Here is a 22,500-nt window from a genome sequence, read left to right as displayed (position 1 = left end):
GCTATTGAGCAAAAAGAGTTCGCTACCTTTCTGCGTCAATCTTGTTTTCGGGGGGTTCGTAAGCTGCAAGAAAGGAGAGAGAGGCAGGCTATCTCTTTTTTGAAGTCAGTGCTTGTATTTGGTCGTCCAGTTCTTCCGGGAGGAAAGGGGCATTCTTCACTCCTTCGCGACGCCTCTATGTACTACATAAGGGGCGGACTAAGGGCCCATTGGTTCTACCTTCTTTTCTTTGTCGGCGACAAGGGATCTCTCAACCCCCGCTAAGCATCCATAGCTAAATGGTTCAACATTTGAAGTTCTTTCCAAATGGTTCAACATTTGAAGTTCTTTCCTTGGTCTTCATTCAGTGAAAGGAGTGAAGCTTTCCGCAGCTGGAAAGCGGAGACCCACGAAGGCGAGATGATCCCAAAGCGAGAATGAAGCTAGAGCCATTACTTGACCAAGAACGTGAGAGGATTGAACACACCTTCCCCGGACCGGGTGGATACACTTTTTGACCCTTCCCAGGATTGAACTACGGGATCGATCTCTTATTTACCAAGATATGAAAGCCACGAGCCACTTTCTTTCGATGTGCTGTCATGATCACATTCTCAGTTTCGTACGAGATTCCCAGTTTAGCTTACGGGGTCAAAGTCTTCTTTGGACTTTTCCAATTCTATTTCTTTTTCATCAATCGGGGCGAGAGGGAGCTGCTTCGAGGAGGCGACACCCACTAGTTTTGTCCGGATCAAACTCTCCCCAAAGCAGGTAGGTGAGAAGGGCTCGGCTCCATGCAGGTCTTTCACCAACGGCTGGCACTGAATTAGCGCGATGCGAAAGAGTCCGGGCTTAGTCGGCGGGGATAAGATTCTATTCTCGGAGTCAGAACTACTCCTATGCAAGGCTGTCGTCTCATGCTACTAGGGCGGCTCCCTTCTCTTTAATCAATTAGGGGTGGTAGGCGCCTGTAAAGAAGATCGCTTCTATTACTACACAAGTCGATAAGTCCGAACTCTAACAACTTCAAGGACTAGGAAGGCCCCTTTTTACTCATCCGGATTTCCCTTTCATATAGGTGCTCCAGAAAGAAGATTGGATTCGACAAGAGTCTCAGCGAGAATAGGCAGCTTTAGCATCAAGCACATCATCATACCGACAGTCATCCGAACGAGAGTCTCCCATTTGAATTCCCTGAGCAAGCTCTCCTCTTCCACGTTGCTGGAAAGGGCTTAGCCGCCTTTGGACAAGGACCCTTGGACCATTTACCCGGCCTCTCTATCCAGCTTTTTTCCTTCAACGACTCTAAGAAATAATGGTCTCGAACATAGGGGAATTCAGATGAAAGCTCCGGTCCTTGAATGAACGACTTAGCCCCTTGCACACTAAGGTGCCTTAGCCTATCCATACACAGCCACACCCAAAGGGGAGCGCCTGCCCAACTATCCGATCTTGTTTTCCCTTTCCGGGTAGATCTTCTCATTGACAACAATAGGTATCGGCCATAACCAAAGAAATTCTTTTTCAAAGGAGGTAATTCGTTCGCTCCAAACACGACTTGCTTGTAATTTATCCTTCAATCCCAAAAAAGCAAGAATGAATGACCAAACCCGACCCAATTTCCTTATTTTCTTATTCCCGCCAGGCGCTGTTAAGCCCTTCACCTCCTTCTGATGATCATTCCACTTCTTCGCCGCGGGAACATCTCTCTACTTAAAAGAGGGAACGAAGGCCCCGACCAATCATCGTGAAGAGAACCAATAAGAGCCAAAGGAGGTGATGAAAAGACCTTCTCTCTGGCCCCCTTTTCTTGCAGCTTTCGGACTTGGCCGATCATGAAGAAGATCATCCTCGCTCGGTCACGGGTAGATAAATAAAGGAAAAAGCCTTCTCTGGAGCATGCTCATGACAAGATCCCGAACTCCTACTTTGAAGGTTGGCAGCTGCAAGACCCAAGTCAATGTCTTAAGCCGGGCCTTCGACGGCGGCATGGAAGAAAGAAAGTAGTTTTGTTCTAAAGTCGAGATTTTTAAACTATAGAAGACCATCTTCGCGAGAAAGGTCTCGATCCCTTCCCACCTTAGATCGAGCTGGCATGGCAGCCGGGGCTTCTTCCCCGGAAATCATTCCCATCCAGCCGGACTTTGAAAGTCGATCTAGCGGTGCCTTTCCCTATCGCCTTCTTTTTGATAGTCGTAAGCTAGAGCCCCTATGGTATGGTGGCATCAAAAGCTAACCATTAGGTTCGTATTGCCAATTTGAGTACTTTTTCCACTAAGCGAGAAGGGCCCTCAATCGGACGAGCGCAAATCACTCCTTTTCTCAAGTGGGAAAGACGCTTTGATATGGCTGGATCTACTACGCAAGTAGCATACTCGGATCAAGCAGCATCTCTTTTGGTTCAAAGCGAGTCCAGGAATATCTGACAGGTTGGGCGGACGGTCTCTCAAGCGATTCTTCCAATCTTTTGCATCTTGTGGTGAAGGGAAGCCCAGTTATTAGTAGCAAAAAGAGAAAGATGAAGGGCTTCGCTCCCAGGTTGATGGATCAAGAAATGAATGAAAGGTTGGAAGATCCTGCCCAGGGGGAGAAGTCTCAATGGGATGCATTTGCAGAGAGAAAGAGAGATGCCGCTGCTACCAAAGGTGCACCCCGACAAAGCTACACTGCCTGAGGAATCATCCCATTTTCTCATATGAAGTCTATCAGCGGTGCTATTTACTATTCTTTCTAGTTCTGACTTGGGAAGCTGATCTCGATCTCAAGAGAAGCGTGACGATCATTCAAAAGGAGAAGGATCGGACAAAAGAAGGTGGTGACGACGGCCCGGGTGGATAGGATGGGATTCTGACCTCCACACCTGGACGGAGTGGTGACTTTGAGAGGTAGAGAGATTTTAAGCCTAAGCAGAGATCTTTCTTCAAATTCTTGGTCTTGCAGGTTGGTGACCGATCAATCAGTCTCTACGACCGGATCCAGTCTGAGAGATGAGCTAGCTTTCTTTCGGGTGTGAGTGGAGCAGAATGAGTGTGAATTAAGGGTGTGATTGCTTTGATGGAAAGAGTAGCACTCCCGATAAATCGATATTCGGGGGAAAGAAATCCATATCCCTCTAATAGTAGCAGACTGCGAAGTTGAAAATCGAAGGGGAACCAGAAATCTTGATCCATGGTCCCCCGGCTTGAAGTTGAAGCAGACGTCTAGAGGTGCCTTTCTTGATGGAATGAAAGAAATGCCGACCTATAATTCCTGGTCATGAAGTGGAAAAGAAAGAAGTAGCATGGAAAGGAGGTGCGCTGGAAGTGGAAAGATTTTTTATTTCAAAATTTCGTATTAAGATGGATTTGATTTCAAGCCTTCTCTTTTCTTTGCTTTACAGAATTTATCTTTCTATCTATCAGTGAAGACTGAATTTAGGATTTGGCAATTATTGATGGAATTCCTTCCTTCTTTCTTGAAGTGACAGAATTCTTTATTTATTTCAGGAATTTCTTTCAGATATGACGGAATTGATATCGCCGTGAAATCTTTCTTTTTTTATTGCTTTCTTCTGACTCCTTACGTATACTTCACTCGTTGGGTTCGGCTGTCAGTTTCAAATCTTGAACCAGAATTGATCGATAGAAGTGCTTAAGCTGGAGGTGGAAGCATGAGTTCAGAGTTAGCATCGAAGGATGAAAAAAGACCCCCGGTTGAAGTGCCATCAAATCCAAAGGGCACATGTAGCCATGCCATGAAATACAAAGGGCTAGCCAACAAATGATAAGAAGGGCACGCACGTGAAGCAAGGGGATGGAGGGCAGCCGTCCGGCGATTAAGGACCGCACATATCAAAGATAAAGAATATGAAAACCGAGACTATTTAAGTAGAACTCGGATATACTGACCGGGAGGCCGAGTTGAAAGTAAGGCTTTAAGCGAATTAAGATAGACAATACAATAGATGCTATCTAACTAAGATTTTCAGTCTTAAGCTAATCAGTATTGGTAAGACGGGTACGTAGACGCACAAGAGAGGTTTTCTAGTCTTTTAATTGAATATAGGGGGCAGGGGAATCTAGTAAGAAAGAAAGAGAAAAAGGATAGAAGTCTTACAGGAATTCGATCCAGCCCCGGTTTGAGCATCTCCCTAGCCTACCTACTTTCGAAGCTATCCTTTTGTCTCTCTATCCTTGCTAACGAGAACCTGTGAGACGGCTAGTATACAAGAGTATTCACCACTAATATCTCAGGCACGGTTGTGCGAGATGCGTGAATCGCAATGCTAGTCGTAAGAGATCATTTCTAGTTTAGCAAGGAGAAGGAAGCAACCGGAGAGATCTTCTTTTAAGGACAGGAAAATTAGGTCACATCTTCTTCTATTTTGCCGGAATTCATTGATTGCTCCGTACGAATTTTCAATGGAATCCTGTTCGTTGTAAGATCACTGAAGGAGGTCCTAAATTGGGAGAGTTTGCTTCTACACGGAAACGAAGATCTTCGAGAACTCATATTGGACCGGGAATCAAAAAGGGACAAAAGTAAAGTATAAGCGCATATGGCACGAAAAGGAAATCCAATTTCGGTAAGACTTGGTCTGAATCGTAGTTCAGATTCAAGTCGGTTCAGTGAGGGCGACCGCGAAAGTCACCGAAGGGGTCAGTCTTTTCCTTCACCCCAGATTAAAAAAAAAAAGGCGGGGAAGGGCGTTGTAGATGTCCGGGACGGACACGACTTCTTCTAACGCTAGAAGACCACTGGAAGACACCCGGGACCAGAGCATGTCGTGAAAGAAGCACACTGGGCGGGCGTGCTTCGACCGTGTCTCCGGGGCACAGTTGAATGTAGATATCATGAACGCGAGGTGCAGGATACCAGGCCGAGAAAGCCGGGCAACCACTCCCCTATGTGCCAATCGCTAGTGCAGCCAGGGCCCCGGCGCCCAGCTCCGCTGGAGAGGCCTCGCCTGATCTGAGAAGTGCTAATTCGGTTCGGATAGACTTCATTCAAGAACGCCGCCGCCCCTGGAATAAGAAAACAAGTGCTAAGTTTCAGATCAGTGAATAAACCGAAACGAAAGAAGAGACCTTTCTCGCTCGGCGCCTAAAGCGCACTATGCTCCGCTTCAACAAATGAGAGTTTTCGGTGGAACCGGTGAACCACGCCGGTTAAATGCGTGGGACAGAGGGCTCGTAGTACCTGCTACCGCAGCTATGGGAAGGGAAGGAGCCTAAATCGACCTTTTTTATTTTGAAAAGAAAAAAAGCAGTACAAGGAGATTAGACTCTCGGATGAGACTAAGTAGCTACCGACCGTTCCGACGCGCCCTTGACCTATCTTGATTAAGACCGAAACCTATCTAATCGAAAGTGGGGTCTAGTTTAAGCTGTCAAACAAATGGCCTGGAAAGAATAACCACTAGTAGGGATATAGATGGAGTCTCGCTCAGTAAAGAGAGTTGTAGATTCGTAGAACAGGAGAAGAGCCTTGACTTTCTATTAGATTAGTCCAGCACGCTAGCTGCAATCTTTCTAAAGCAAGAAGGGAAGGGGGAAAGTTTACTTTGAGAAAGAAAGGCCTTCTCTTCTATTTCGATTCTAATCTTAGGAAAGGTGCGTTATCGCTTTGATTTCTCGTTAGCTAGGCTTCAATAAGGACGTTTAGGCTTTACTAATAAGATAGAAAAGAAAGGGCTTTTTCATCAGGGTGCGAAGGTTTGGAACCTTATAAAAACTAAGAGCGTTTTCTTTCAAATGACAACTGCCTCTTCCTGCTGCGAGGGCCTTGCACGAAACCAAACCGCCCCCCCCCCCGCCCGCTCAAGTACCAGTTGCTTCGCAGGTAGGCCCACTTAGGTTAGAGGGGCATTGCCCCTCAGTTCTTACCAACCCCCGGTGTGTAATCGACATGTTGTTAGCTTCAACTCGTTCGAATAAGAATCTGCAATTACCTCTGCTGTAAATTTATTATTCATTCAGGGCGCTCGGCCGGTGCTCCTTTCTCAAACCAGAACAACTCTGAACGTTAGGGAAGAGAAGGGAGGATCACCTGAGCGAACTGACCGAAGGGACTTTACTTATCCGAACCGAACGATAGCGGCTTAAAGCTAAGAGCAGCGTCGCTGCTTGATCGGCGGGGAGGAGCATCTCAAAGTATGGGGCAAAGGATCAAAGGCTTTTACTTTGTCACCCGGGATCCACCACAGGTTGGGTTTGAGAGCCGTGTGATGGGTGACTATCCAGCACGGTTCGGAGAGCACTTTTAGTCTACGCTGGTGAATGGAAGCCCCCCTATCAAGCAAGAAAGAAGCGGCTCTTCCCACGGCGGAGTCCGCATTGACTCTATTTATTATTATGGTAAATCAGTGTATCAAGATGTCAATCTTAGATCTTATTTCGGTTCGATACGTCCACCTACTAGACTCACCTTTGGCTTTCGTCTCGGTAGGTGTATTATTATACATTTTCCCAAAAGAACATTCATTCATTTCTTTCTTCCCCGTCGACCACGACGACAGAAACGACGCAAAAAATCCAGACCCGGAAAGGGGAAGGGCCAGTGGTGGGCATTTGGGAAAGTCGGGCCGATCGGGTGTCTTCATTCAAGCGACGGTACAGAAGAAGAACGAAACGAAGTGAGAGGCCGGGGGGCAGGGAAAAGAGTCGAGTCGATCAGGCTCGACGACCGGGAGAAGCAAAACGAAATCCGGATTTGGCCGAAAAAGAAGCAACGCTATGGATACCATGACCGATCACCATCGATAAAGAAGAATCTTTCTAAATCACTTCGGGTCAGCGGGGCCTTCAAGCATCCGAAATACGCCGGGCTTGTAAATGACATAGCCCTCCTAAATGACGACTCCTTCAGAAAAACGAAGTTATTCAAGTTCTTTTTCTCAAAGAAGTCCCCCTCCGACAGCCCGACGAGTCATCCACTTAAAAGGACCCTCCCTGCGGTGCGCCCTTCCTTGAATTATTCGGTCATGCAATACTTATTGAAGACAAAGAACCAAATGCATTTCGACCCCGTCGTAGTTCTCAATCATTTCGTGGAACCGGGCGTGGTTGAACCATCTACCATGGGGGGAGCTAATGCACAGGGAAGAAGCTTAGATAAGAGAATACGTTTCGCTTTTTTTGTCGAAAGCTCGACCAGCGAGAAAAAGTTTTTGGCCGAAGACAAAAAGTTGACCCACTTCATTCGCTGGTCGGATCATCCTCGCTTCGCGGGAACAACAAAAACCACCATCTCGCTCTTTCCTTTCTTCGGTGCTACCTTTTTCTTTCCAAGGGACGGGGTTGGGGTGTATAAGAACCTTTTTTTTTAGTATGCCCGGGAACAACTCCTACGAAAATTCAGGAAAAAATGTTGGAACCTCACGGCTAAGGATAAGGTAATGGAATTGATAGAGAAATTCATAGACCTAGGTGGGATAGGAGAATTGATAAAGGGAATAGAGATGATGATAGAGATCATACTGAGAAACAGAAGAATTCCGTACAGGTACAACTTTTATTTGAACGAAGTGAAAAAAATGCAATCTTTGTTGTCTAATAGAACAAAGACTAATACCTTAATTGAGTCGGTCAAGATCAAATCTGTTTATCAAAGTGCTTCTCTGATTGCTCAAGATATCTCTTTTCAACCGAGGAACAAAACAAGATCATTTCGCTCCATTTTTAGTCAAATAGTGAAGGATATTCGATTAGTAATGAAAAAAGGGGTGGAGGGGATCCGTATATGTTGTTCAGGTCGATCAGAAGGTGCAGAAATAGCTAGAACTGAATGCGGAAAGTATGGAAAAACATCTAGTAATGTATTTAACCAGAAAATAGATTATGCTCCTGCGGAAGTATCTACTCGTTACGGAATCTCAGGTGTCAAAGTGTGGATTTCATATAGTCAAAAAGAAAGGGGACGTGCTATATCCGAAATGTACGAAATATAGTAAATATCATAAAGGCAGATGTAGTAGGGGTTGCAAACCGGACGGTACACGACTTGGTTTTGGAAGATATGGCACTAAAAGTTTGAGAGCTGGTCGTCTTTCATATCGAGCCATTGAAGCAGCGCGTCGAGCTATAATTGGGCAATTCCATCGTACTATGAGCGGACAATTCCGAAGAAATGGTAAGATATGGGTAAGAGTTCTCGCAGATCTCCCTATTACCGGGGAACCTACAGAAGTCAGAATGGGAAGAGGAAAAGGAAATCCTACGGGTTGGATTGCTCGTGTGTCCACAGGACAAATCCCATTTGAAATGGATGGTGTGAGTTTGTCAAATGCTCGACAAGCCGCTACATTAGCGGCGCATAAACTATGTTCGTCAACCAAGTTTGTTCAGTGGTCGTAACGTAATTAGTTAGTGGGGAAAAAGCGGGCCGGGATTCAAAAGAATTAGGCGAAGTGTTTGTTCCTGAACGACGGAAGTGGAAAGACACTAAGGGAGAGGGATATACTCCTTTCTTTTTGTAATCGCCGAAATTGTACGACGAACCTTCTTGTTCCAGGCGTACTACCCGGGTACGTTAAGGTTGAATTCTCCAGGCCCGGTTTCTAAAGTGAGAGTAGTCAGAATAAATAAGAAAGATAAGAGCTAAGATTCAGGAAAGGAAGCTTTATGGGAGAAAGGATAAAAAGTATGTATGTATCTGGTGGGGTGGGGCTATGTATGTAGAAAGGGATCAGTCTCTATCGATCCGGATACTAAAAGCGTACTAAAGACTTACTTAAGTTAAGCCCCGAAACCTATTCAGCAGTTGAAAAAACCAATTCATTCCAAGGCAAACAAAGAGGTCTTTCCTTTTGTCGTTCAGTCCTTCTCTCCTTCCATCTTTCCTTCCTTCCATGTAGGCCTCTTGCTATCCATATTGAAAAAAGAGAAGAAAGGGAAATGAAGACTAGCCTTTAGACCTAAAATATAAAAAATAGAAAAGATCTAACTACTATATGGAAGTAGTAAAGCATAGTTCTAATCCTAGGATTACATATCGCTCATCGGCCCAGAACTCGCAACTACGAAGCTCTTTTCTCGAGCGAGGCAACAATTCGTGGATCCATGGTTTGGATGAAGCTATGTACCCGGGTGGAGATGATTTGGCTCAAAGATGTTCCGCTCATCCAAGAATCTAATTGATCGGTAATTCGACCGACGACTCTAAGGGCATTAGCGCGGGCCTTCCATCTTACCGTGGCTATCTAGTCATTGACCCATTTGCTTGCGAAGCATATCATCGCTTCGTGCTGTTCCCTTATGCATTGATGATTACTGATTCAAATTGCTGCAATAAGCCGCCTCTCCGCTACGAGGTTTGCGAGGACCTTTGTTACCGCGCCCGAGCTAGCACTAGTTCGTACCTCGTTCGACTATTAGATCGAATAGGCGTCTTATTAAGCGGTCTTTTTCTTTGACGTTACATGATCAGCCGCCGATGAACGCATGTGCAAAGTAAAGTTCATCTGCCATGCCCCCGGCCCCGGCATAGGAATGAATGCCCACGGTGGTTGTGCATTCTGGCGTAACGTAATAGGAAGACTTGTGATTTGGCGAGAGTTCTTGATGAGGGCTGATCCATTATATAATAGAACGAAGTGAACAAGTTGCCGGAATTTCAACAGTGAGTTCCTGGATGATATACGGATTAGAACCGAGACGACCGATGCCTCAAGCCCATGGTTTGTCTTTTTTCCGACATGCAAAATGACTCGCCCTGTCTTTCTTATCAAATCCGAGAGCACCCTATCCTCTCCTCGCTGAGCGACCCGGCATTTTCGTTCAAATATAGGCCGGCTGGCTTGGTTGCTATTATAAAATACCGGGTGGCTACAGGCTCAGGTTGCTAGTTGGCTTAGTATTGCATTGAAAGATGGTAGCTGCTTCTTCACTCTTCAAGTAGCTGAAGCTTCTGTTCAAGTCAGGAATAGGGGTTGATAAAAGTAAAACTTTTCTTTCGAGATTAGGTTAGTGTTCCGTTTTTTCGGATGCTTTTCCGTTAAAGAGAACTGCAAGAATGAGAGGGCAGGTATGATAGAGCTGCACTCTCAGACCGCCACCCATATTATGGAGGATCTGTATCTGCCTCATGAGCCGGATGATTGCCTCCGCGAAATGCTGGAGGATCTAAGGGGGACCCTAGTTGTCTGAACGGGGCTATTGACCCGTATCTGACAAAAAGGGTAGCCACTCAGTTGAAAGCTATCTTAGAATAGGAAGAAAAAGATTGAAAAAACTGTTCAAACCTATACCTAATTTTCTTTGATTATTCAATTTTGATTAGCGTTGATCGCTCTTTTCTTTAAAGCTTATGTCGTAGAAGCGGACATCCGGCTATTGGCGTTTTATCTGCATCTTCCCGACCGGAAGGGCTTCGCTTTGTTTGGGATGAACTCGCAAAGACTCGACCCGGGGACTTCCCTCGTAGAGTGGCCTCTTTTATAAGACTCGACTTTATCAGTGGAACTAAAAAAAAAAAAAGAATCTAACGCTCTAGTCTAATTGAAGACTTTCAACGCTCATGCTATTTGAAAGCTCTTTCAAATAGGAAAGGAAGTAGGAAAGTAGCTTCTGAGAGAAATGTAAGAATTGCTGCTCTTAGCCGGCCTGGGGCCACGAGACCCTAACTCAAATACCTCAGCCGGTGCTGCTTAGCCTGTAGCCGGTCTAGCTCTCGGAGTTCCGGATATAGGGCTTTTCCTTGCTCTTTTCCCTTACATCGAAGCTAAAATCCAAGAATGAGGAATGCCATGAATCAGACTAAGGAACGATGCCATCAAAGGAAGTAGTAAAGTAAGAATCAGAGGACTTTCAGGCTTCTGCCCTAAATCTAGCCAAAAGCCTATTCCGAAAGTACTATCAAACGAAGCTCAGTTCAAGGCTGTTATCCCACACCATCCCGAGCCTCAAGTCAGCCCATCCATCTTCCCTCGCTCTGAAGCTAGAGCAAGCTCCGTTTCAATCCAAGGAAGGTTCGGAAGGTAATACCAGGAAACTAAGAACAAATCCTCGCTTCGTAGCCAGCCGGTCTAGCTTTTGAATATGAGTGAAAAGTAGCTTCTGCTTCGCTATTAAATCCCTCACTTTCTAAGAAGATCAAGGGCAAGCCCTCCTACGATTACGATGACTGTAACGAAGTCTCGAAAGATAGAGAACTATAAGATAAGAGGGATTCCATGGGTGAGAAGGCTGACATGAAGGCTCTCATTCCAAACCGGTAAAGCGCAAGGGGCAAGCAGTTGACTCTTTCACTCGGACTCACTAGCAACTCCAGGAGCGACCCCTCATCATCTTACGATGAAAAGCAGGTTTATTCCGTGGTAAACCACAACGAGTAAGCGAGATAGGGTGAGGTAAAGCCTCAGACCGGTCAAAGGAGCCTCCGTAAAACCTCATCAGACAGGTAGCGGAAGCTGATAGAAAGGGGCGATGAGCTCAGTAGAGGAGAAGCCGTCCTGATGAAATAGAAAGCCCTAGCTATGAGTGACTCAAATCTAGCCGTGATGCGCGAGGGCCAATATTCAAATGAAAGCAAGGGGCTGATTGCCCTCATGGGGAAGGGATGAATACGAGCAGTCGGAAGAGCAGCTCTCTCAGAAGCAACCAATCCAAGAATTGATGGATTTGGTAGAGTGCCAGTCACAACACTAGAACCAAGTTAGGTGAGCTTGAAGGCATCGGTTGAAGCCCTTAGTTGCAAGGTCTTTGACTGTGCCCAAGAAAGGGATGGATAATAGATCTTAGATAGTTCCCACTTCCACTTAACAAAGGAAAGATATCACACACTACACAAGACAATCATGTGCAAGCTGCTTGAGTTGAATCAGCCTCAATTCCTCTCTCACTCACGATGAAAGCTAAGAGCTTGCTCGAAGACAGCCTTTACTTTATAGTTGTAATCTATCCTATCCTATCCTTTAGGCGGGGATAGGTTCATAGGAGGACTTGGTTACATAGGAAGGAAAGGCTTAAACTAGAAGGGATAAGAAAGGGAATTTGTGCAACACTCTTAGTAGAAGGCCGAGTTGAAACTCCCTCTATCCGCGTACAGGACAAGCAAGTTATTGAGGGCTCTTTATGCCAAATACTTTGACACTACAGGGGAGAAAACCAGAAATCTCCTAAGCAATAAAGATCTTCCTATTGATACTAGCATTAGTGCGACTGGCTCCCGGGGAAAAGGAATTACACTAGATCTTGGCAATGGCACTCCAACAAGCTCGGCAGGGAGAGAAAGAAGAGAAGGAGAAGAGGAAGTACGACGAAAAGGGTATGAAATAGGTTGCTTGTAGCGATTTCGATTGCTTATTCGGTTGGGATTACCAGCCGACTTGCCTGACCAAAGAATAAGATAAAAAGAAGAGTTCCCGCCTACGGCTACATGCCCATTCAGAGCTATACCTGGAGTCGAGCTAACTGCATAAGAAAAGGGGAACTTTCCTAAAAAGCCTAATAGCAATTAACCGCATTGGAAACGACGAATCACACTCTGAAAGGAGGCACCCTCCCTTATTACGTTACGGTCGAACCTCGCCTTTCTTCCTTCCTCTCCCATTGGTCGAGCGTCTTCAAACCTTCGCTCCAATACTTTCGAACAACTCTCGTACCCTTCGCTCATAAGCTAACTAAGAGCATGCCTTCGATCCGGCGTGAACTCTTTGCATTGCCTTTAGAGTAGATGTAGTAGATTGAGATCTCTCGACAACCGTAAGAGGTTAAGGTTCCAACCTGGGATTGTAGTTCAATCGGTCAGAGCACCGCCCTGTCAAGGCGGAAGTTGCGGGTTCGAGCCCCGTCAGTCCCGACGCCGGATTCAAAAAAGACATCATGATCCGTGTATGGATAATGAAGGCCCAAAAGGTTATGGGTAGCTTACTATTGGGCTAGAAAGTTGTTTGGGCTTAATGGCCTATGGGGTGTGCATGGTGAGGTAGTTGTTGGATTAGGGTTTTCTTAATTAAATTAATAGAAGTTTAATAAATCCAAGACTTCATTGATTGTTTGATTCAATGCTTGGATGGTTATGGAAGCATTTGGAAGGGTAATATTGATGGTCCTCTTTAAACTTTGGGAGTTACAATGTTATCATTGATGGCTCTCTTTAATCCTTGGGAGTTACACTCTACATCTTCTCATAACCAATTACTAGCAATTGAAGACTAATTGAAGACATGGACGTTTTTTTTGTCATTCTCAAGTGTCTTGGACGTTTTTTGTGTTATTTAAAGAGTTTTCTTAATTTTCATTTACTAGTTTTAATGAATATTTGGTTGGTTGGCTTGTAACCACCAAATTTGTAATAAAGGCTTCATATAAAGCCAAGTTTATGCATGGAAAAAGGAATAGACGAATTTTTAAGAAAAAAACCTTTGTTCAATTGGAATTATTGTTATAATTCAAAAATTATCTTGTTAGGACGTGTTCTTGACTTGATACGAACTCAATCCAATAGGTCTTGGATTGTTTTCACCGGTATACAACTTAATAGGTCTTGAGTTGTTACTAATCTATCCATTTCTTTCCATTCATATATCATTTGTGGTTACTATTCTCTCTTAATTTACCTAAACACTACCCTACTCACCAAATCAAGCCCATACACGTATCATAAGTGGTATCAGAGCCTAGTTCCGATTGGGTGTAACTAAGTTCTTGTTCAAAAAAAAATCTGCTAAGTTTGTTTGAATTCAGTTGTTGTCCAAAAATGTTGCGCAAGCTATATGATGAAGAAGATATAGAGGAAGAGAAATTTGAAGAAGAGGAGGAAGAAGATTCCGGTCCCATCTATGACACCGATGGGGAAGGGGAATTTGTTGAAAGAATTAATTTAGTGACTGGAGAAGAAATTGTTGAACACTCTAACCCTTTCTATGCCACTGATGGGGAAGACGACCATGAAGAAATTGAAGAAGAAATAAATTTCGTGGTTGGAAACAAAATTGTTGAAACAACTGTGAAAGAAATCGATTTTGTTGTTACAAACAAAATTGTTGAAGAAAAGATTGAAGAATCCAAAAAGGTGGAGCAGGTTCTTGACCACGAAGATGTGGTTGTGGTTAAGAAGGATAACGATACTCGTCTTATAACAAACCGTCTTTCTAAGAACCTAGAAGAAGGAGTGACCCATCAAGTTCCAAGTTCCGAGCAATTACGAGGGAGGGAGTTCATAATGCTTGGATTCCTATTCTTTTGGTGTGCCTTAAGTTGGGAAGCCATGTTATTGGAACATGTTGTTTATCAACCCATATGTACAAACCATGATCCATTATTTCATATGACCATTATCAATCCTTTAGATTATTACAAGGATAATTTACTAGGTCCTAATCTTGTTCATGGGAGTGTACAAAAGTGGTTTTTGATCCACAAATGGAAGATATGGTTAGGAGTGAATTCAGCGAGTTCTTTGAGTTATTTGAAGACGAACATGTGTATGTGGAGGAGAGACATTACAAGGTTATTTGCAATGAATGAAAAACACGTGGTTGCTGCTCCTGCGTTAATATGGCTAAATTTATTTTATCTTTTCAAGTTCAAGAACATTAATTGTGGGATGATCCTTTTGTGCAATACCCTATCTCATAAAGATACTTATGTCCATGATTTGCACTTTTCACAAGTGTTAAAACATAAAACAGGAGGATGGAAGCATGGATCATGGCGTGGGTTAAAAGAGGATCTCGTATCAGCTAACCATCTAAAAATAATTACACATGGGTGGAATTCAAAACCCAAGGCCATGTGGCGCATCAATCATGATCAACTTTGGAAAAAGAATGTTGTGGAGGATTACAAACTTGTGAATGGGTATGTAGATGGACAAGAGGATGTTGTGCTTAGTTTCTATGGTGGTTTGTCCAAAATAATGCAAGTATTGATTCATACTTCTATGGATCAAAAGGAGAGTGAGATTGATGACATCAGAGCTGCTAAGCCAAAGCAAATGGTTAGTTTGAAAAAAGAAGAGTTAAGTGATGATAATTTCGGTATGGATAAAACTGATTTTAAGAAGGGTAATGTTATCTTGATATATCCTTCATTTGAAAGAAGATACCAACTTGGAGTAAAGAAAAGTTCACATTCTATAATAACTATTTGTTTTCAGGACCTAATGTCATGGAAGGTTCATATGGGAGAACAACATAATCTGGTCCTTACTGAATTGAGGACAATTCCTTTCGAACAAGGAGGGAATGATCCGTGTATGGATAATGAAGGCCCAAAAGGTTATGGGTAGCTTACTATTGGGCTAGAAAGTTGTTTGGGCTTAATGGCCTATGGGGTGTGCATGGTGAGGTAGTTGTTGGATTAGGGTTTTCTTAATTAAATTAATAGAAGTTTAATAAATCCAAGACTTCATTGATTGTTTGATTCAATGCTTGGATGGTTATGGAAGCATTTGGAAGGGTAATATTGATGGTCCTCTTTAAACTTTGGGAGTTACAATGTTATCATTGATGGCTCTCTTTAATCCTTGGGAGTTACACTCTACATCTTCTCATAACCAATTACTAGCAATTGAAGACTAATTGAAGACATGGACGTTTTTTTTGTCATTCTCAAGTGTCTTGGACGTTTTTTGTGTTATTTAAAGAGTTTCCTTAATTTTCATTTACTAGTTTTAATGAATATTTGGTTGGTTGGCTTGTAACCACCAAATTTGTAATAAAGGCTTCATATAAAGCCAAGTTTATGCATGGAAAAAGGAATAGACGAATTTTTAAGAAAAAAACCTTTGTTCAATTGGAATTATTGTTATAATTCAAAAATTATCTTGTTAGGACGTGTTCTTGACTTGATACGAACTCAATCCAATAGGTCTTGGATTGTTTTCACCGGTATACAACTTAATAGGTCTTGAGTTGTTACTAATCTATCCATTTCTTTCCATTCATATATCATTTGTGGTTACTATTCTCTCTTAATTTACCTAAACACTACCCTACTCACCAAATCAAGCCCATACACGTATCACATCAATTCCTCTCTCCATTTTCTGTGGACAAAGAGTAGGATCTAATTTCCCAGCAGGAGGATCCTTCTTTCGTTTCGCATTTCTCATCGGACAAATAAAGTAAAGGAATCCAAATGACAATAACTAGTAACGGGGATAGACATATGTAGATTGGTACAATCGGGGGTATCACCATATTCAGGATTCAAAGAGATACCGTACTGGTCGAGCTTTTTTCGATTGTTCCTCCTGGTCCATCGAATAGAAAATTTTGTGGTATATCGTATAATAAGATCAAGGCTGCACGTGAATCTGACTCTAAAATTTTTAGGAGCCTCTTGCTTTTGGTGAATTACCGGTGCTTAATGCAATAACCGGTGAGCAGACTTGCGACGTGCTTACGCCATCGCGGACGTCCGGGTATGGATTACTGGAGTGAAGGGATTGGCGCGAACCAGAGTGTGCTTCGAGACCATCTTTCTCTCAGGAAAAACAACGAACAGGGGACGACCTCGTTCCCGAGTCTCATCAATCTCAATGTCTATGGGTCCACAGCCCGATTGAAAAAAGTTTAACATCCTGAACGAACTTCTTTCCTTAAACCCTCGTAAGGTATCTCTATCACTCGTTACGCCGAATCAATCAACAAGCAACCATAATTTTCTATCTTCAACGCTTCAGGCAGGTGGCCTAGCTAACACAGCAAGGACTTACACCATATACTCAGTGCCCCTAATAGATGTGGAATTAGACTTTCTCTCTTCTATTTTTTTTAGACGGATATCGAACTCCTTCTTGGATTCAAAAAATGTGGGAATAAAGAGTATTAACAGAAAATATTTCATCTTTCCTTGATGCGGCAATAAATAGTCCTGACTTTCCTGAAAGCTTACTAAGGTGCGACGCCTGATTGTGAGTCTCATAGCCATACGAGAGCTTGGAATTACACCCTAGAAGGAGTTAGTCAAAGCCTTCCTTTCGCCCTCGCTTTCCTTCATCTCATGCATCTGGGGAAGGAAGCGAAGCTGTTTAAGTAAGAGTTAGCGCCTATGGAAAAGAGATTTTAATCGCTTTGTGGCGGGATAAGCTGTGATCTTATTCCTAACTTGGGATATTAAGTAAAATAACATCACTCATTGGCAAAGCATGAATTAGCCTTCGAGTTGTGGCTTCTTGTTCATCTTTCACTATCTGACCTTTCATTTCAGGTTCTCTTCTCTTAGTCTTCCATGGCCCATTCCTCTAGAAATGACTTTTTAATAACCTAATAAGAGATCTATTACGCGCATCATCGCATAATCTATTTTCTTGGAAGGAATTAGCTAACTAGCCTAGCTGACAAGGCATGGCATGAATGGCGGGATGCTAACTCGATTCGCCCTTGCCTCTACGGGATTACTACCTTATATAAAAAAATAGAAAGCACCAAAGGTAAGCAGTTCCCAGTCGAAAGATAAAATTATTCTTAGCAGTTAAACAAGTGAATGGAATTTTTTTCCCCCTATTGGTTGACTGGGCTTCCCCAGTGTCATCATCGACCCGTTCCTGCACCATCTCATCCTTAGTGAATAAAAAAGGGTGCTTGTGCTTCTTAAGTAGCATTTACTTACCTTCTTCATCGAAGGCTTCCATTGATAGGGAACTGTTCTATCTAATGTGGCATTATCACGTGCGGCAAGTGTTTCTGCCTCATCCCCACCCCGATGGCTATAGTCGAGCAGAAATGACTTATCTATTTAGTAGCTGAACCAAAGAGAAAGTAAGCCCCGTCGCTCTCACTACAGCCTTTCACTTTAACCGGGCATAGGCCCTCTTTCCTAATTCATCTACTGGTCTTATCTTACAAGCACCAGAATGAGAGAAGGACTTCCTGGCTTGACTTTCTCACATAAAAACTTCATTAGTATAGATCTGTAGCCCGTTCTGGGTCTTTAACCGAAACTGGGACTAGGCATGGAAAAGCTCGATCAACGTCCTTCTCTCCCGAGGTTCGAAATGTGGAGGTACCTTTACCGTCACCTGCTAGCTCTGTCCGCCACGGGTTAGCGACATAAAGTGCGAATAAAGGTTCATCGGGACATTTTCTTCAACAACTGAAGCCCTTATTATCCCAGCCTCCAAAGGAAGTAAAGACTACAAGTCCCTATGGAAGTTCCTTGCCCACTTCTTGGCATCTGCCTTTATTATGTTTCATGTCCGCAAATCGTATTCATGTCCGACCCCCCTTCTCTGTTGGCGAATCGACTTCAGCTCCTGTACTTCTTTCTTTAGGGCCGTCTAAAAAGTCTTAAGTTCTTGAAATTCGGCTCCTTTTGAAGCGGAGAAAGGGTGAAAGCTAATAAGAACTTTTTTTCATAACTTACTTGGAAAATGAAACTCATGCCTTTCCTTAATCAGTTACTTGCCTCCTTCTGCTACTATTGATTCAATTCCAAAGATGGAGGAAGTGAAAACAGACTGAAAAGGATAGGAAGGAGACTCGACCTTAGGGAGATAAAATCCCTTTTTCTCAATCTCTTCTAGTTAGTAGTACCTACCGGATGAATTACTTCCCTTAAAGGCCTACCTTCCTTGGCACATAGATTAGCATTATTCCCCTTACCTTAGATACGGAAAGCATGTCAGACTGTAGAGTGGGCTTCCTACAATCGGGGGCGAGTCACCTTCATGCGGGGCTACCTAGCTACCATGGAAGACAAACCTTCCCCCATTGTCCATTCGAAGGGCGCTGACTTTCATTATCAGGGTATTTTCGAGGGGTGAAAGGTGCATGTGGGGTTTTCGTACGCGGCTTAAAGCAAGCATTTCAGGCATTTCTTAATGAATAGCTAGATGGTCTCCGCCGTCTAGGATCTATAGATAGAGACCACGAGGGGAGAAGAACATCATCAAGTTCCTTTTTTCCGGGATTTTGGCTACCTATAGGCGAAAGAATTCTACTTTTATCGGCTGACTATTCATAGGCGAACGAATTAGGCTTTTGAGAAGGACTAAGCAGCAATCTCAGTGAAACGTGAGAGGCTCATTGCGTACGAGCTTCAATAGTGAGAGCTAAGCTAGGAACGGGGAAGGATGAGCAGAGAGGGAAGGACTTTCTAACTGAACTTGACTTACCCATAGAAGGAACGACTTAAAGGGTTCAGGTTTCTGGTTGAATACCTATCCCTGCCTTCTAGCATTCATGCCTCATCTTTCAGATTGATCTAGCATTCCATACCGGATTTCTGATATCTCTATCTTTTTGATCCGGATTTCGTATCTATCTTTCTCATATTTGACTGATTTTGTATGCTCATGCCTAATCCTCTTGATTAGACTATCTATGCCTATCTTTCAATCCGGATTTGATATCCCTCTCTAACCTCTTCAAGGCATGGGAAACCTAAAAAAGCAAAGGAGAGGCTAGCGGCGAAAGCAGATTGATAGGGGGTCACCCGGCTCTTTCTAACTAAAGGTCGGCGTATCCTATCACCTAATCTTTCTAAGGAGCGAGAGCATGGGAAACCTCTCAGATTGAACTAGGCCTTCTGAAGCATACCTTGCATCGTCTAACTGCCCCCGCTAAATCATGATTGAATGTCTCATTTTCCTCTTTCTTCTTTCTCGTCTTTGACACCATTCGTCTGATCATGGCTAAGACTCACTAACATTCTCTTTGCCAGCAGGCTCCCACTTGCTGGTTCCGGGCTTGCTGGCCTATAATCCAGATTGATCTATTCAGATTGAGGAAACACCGAGTTCAGGTCTTCTTTCTATGCCCCAACTGGAGAAACTCTGAGATTTCTCACTATTCGTATGAAAATGGGGAAACAGTCTTTCTCAGACTCAAATCCTTCTTTTTTTATGCCACGGACTCCCCGAACGGACTTATAGCAGCAATACCAGCCAGAACCTCTGATGAGACCTATCCATCGTACTATCACTCTCCGCTATTAGAGAGGCTTTTCACTCACATGCGGGTCATCCTTCTCTAATACCTGCTATAGGCAAGCTAAAATAAGGGTGCACCCTCATGCTTTAAGCCTATAATAGAAAGGGTATAAAGAGGTATCCTTAACGTGGGTTTTACCTAGGTAAAATAGCATTCTATTGGGATCAAAATCCCCTTACATGTATTGGATGAAAGGTCCTAACTCCTAGCAAAGTCATTCTTCACTGTTTTTCCCCTTACCTTTGCCTGTCTTGAAAGCTTCTGGCCGGGGAGATGCGGAACATTCTTTGCCTCATCTTTCATGCCTACCTACCATGCTAATCAAGATGGAAGATCTCATTTCGAATTTGAGTTTGGAAACTTCCCTAGTTGAAATGGGTAACGTGTTCCGCTGCTTGGACTGACTCTTGCTATTGGAAACATATGCTCCCTAACGGTTTGGGCCCTTCCTTTCGTTTGATGGCATGCGCCTTCTTAGAATAAGGCTAGGAGCTATTCTCCAGTGATGGCTGCCTTCACCCTATGAGTGGGGTCTTTGCCTGGAAAAAAGGCTTTCACTATAGAAAATTCTCAAGTAGATGTTCCCTGAAATGGTTGCTCTTTCGAAAGCAATGGTTGCTAGGAATGGTTTTGCTGTCTAGCTCTTGCAAGCAAGGCGTGAAGCGATTCTCTTGAGCTCTAACCGGCTAAACCCGCTTTGGTGGCCCGCCCCAAGTCTTGCCCATAGCTGACTTCTTTGCTAGATGATATCGAATAGTACGACTAGAGTTCAATCCCTCAGAAAGTCATAGTACGACTACAGGGAAAGAGATCTGAAAGTAGCCTTTTACCCCGTTATTCGATGGTGAATGCAGCCTAGCTCTCCCCATTCAATAGGCTAAGCCTATCCCTTTGCCGTAAAGCTAAGACAGAACTCAGCTAGGACCGAAGATAGGATTGCCAACCGGATGAAAACCGAAGAGAGCATTGCCAGTTTCATTCCAGTCTTTTCTCAATTGAGAAGTCAACCAACAGGTCAATCCTTCCCTTATATCATATCCATTTTACACAGTCTTTGTTGAAATAGTGTAAATAGTGCGAGACTTTCAACTAATGAAATCTAAACCAGCTAGTTCAGTCAGATACCGGCTAAGCAACCTCTAAAGCAGCTATCGGAGCAGTAGCAGCTTGAAATTCGCATACCAAAGACGATGGAATTCCCCACTTTCTAATGCAATACGGCAAAGCTTAGGGAGTCAGCTAGTCCAACATCAGTCATTCTAATGGAATATCTGGAATATCGAACTAGGAATTGAAAGACTTTCTTTCTTTATATACGAGTCAATTACATACCGGAAATCTCGAACAGTAAATGCTATACCGGAAATGCGATATCTAAAGTCAATCTCAGTGAATTCCGTACAAAGCAGTCCAACCAAAACCTAACAGTATATCAGATCTATCCTATAAAGGTAGTCCAACACAAGCAATCGATACTACGCCTTCGACCTTTGAGAAGTTACTTTGTGAAATAGGATTTCTCCCTTGTACAATTTCTTCATTTTAGATAGCTAGAGCTAAGCCTGTCCTAAGAATGAGTCGGGTAGGACCTTTCAGTCAAGTGCCTTGCCTTCCTTGCCTATTCATTTAGTCCAACAATTGAAATACCTATTCGCATTCCTTCCCAGTCCACTTCGAAAGTTACTTTGTTCAGTCGATAGATGCAATGCTGCGATGGATAAATCTCATATGCTCTCCAACTTGCAAGACCTTCTCTTCCCCCTCTTGGAAACAGGCTAGCGATGAGGAGAAAAGTCGCTCAATGTATGGTCCTAATTTCAACACGCCACCTACACGACTCACTACATAGGTTTAAGGAAAGCAGTATACTCATGACCAGGCACAGCAGAATAAAGGCCTAACTCTCAAAGTAGTGATGTTCCCCCGGTATCATAATAGAGTAGTATGCCGGAACTCTTTCTCTTAAGGTGCGGAGCGAACTGTCGGACTAGGAGCAGCGATTTCTTTTGTTGAAGAATGAGTTCTTCCTCTAAATAGATGGCGAGAATCTGTTCTTGGTGGTAGGGCATGGTTAAGCTTTTAGTAGGCATAGAGTAGAAGAAACTGATCGATCGAGAGAATTTCCACCAGATGCCAGAAAGAGGAAGACAGAAGCAAGAGTCCCCCCATGGGCGAAATGTGAGTTCATCGCCGGATTCGGAGTAGTTCAAATCAAAGAGTTCCAGATATGCGGATTAAGCGAGAGCGAGTTTGTTTGAGTCTTTCTTGGTTCTTGAAGCGTGAAATGCGTGTGTGAGCATTGTTTTGCCGTCTTTCTCTTATAACGTTCTCAGAGGATACGGCGAAACCACTTTGTGTTTAGTGGTTTTAGGGAAGGATCAGGTCTTTTCGAGAGCTTCTTGACCCGAAAAAATAAGCTTTGTGACCGATTTCTTTGAGTCAGCTTCTTTTCCATGCGTGATAGAGCGTGAGGTTCGAGAGCGTATTGTACGAACAAATGCTTTATTCGATCACTTTTCGCTAGCGTTAGTGAGTGATGAGATAGCGTATGATCCGTGCGCTAAGCGAGCAGCAAGCATTTTCTACTTCAACAACTTCTACTTATAGCTGTTTTGTGTTTCAAAATGACTTTAGTTTTCTCTTTTCTTTTTCTTTTAGATGAT

At 43.5% G+C, this 22,500-nt stretch overlaps 1 non-coding gene and 1 pseudogene across 1 annotated transcript; both read left to right on the top strand.

The window, feature by feature from the left end:
- LOC145060049 (small ribosomal subunit protein uS3m pseudogene) overlaps positions 1 to 8,499 on the top strand; it is a 19,818-nt pseudogene extending 11,319 nt beyond the window's left edge.
- A 4,183-nt stretch (positions 8,500 to 12,682) lies between these two features.
- On the top strand, positions 12,683 to 12,756 carry TRNAD-GUC (transfer RNA aspartic acid (anticodon GUC)). The gene has a single exon. It is a non-coding gene; the product is annotated as a tRNA-Asp (tRNA).
- The last annotated feature ends 9,744 nt before the right edge of the window (positions 12,757 to 22,500 follow it).

This window comes from Lactuca serriola, chromosome 6, assembly GCF_051521515.1.
Source record: "Lactuca serriola cultivar US96UC23 chromosome 6, Lser_US96UC23_V15, whole genome shotgun sequence".
Taxonomy (NCBI): Eukaryota; Viridiplantae; Streptophyta; class Magnoliopsida; order Asterales; family Asteraceae; genus Lactuca; species Lactuca serriola.
Note: the sequence above shows the minus strand (reverse complement) of the source record. Positions and strands in the feature narration are given on the sequence as shown.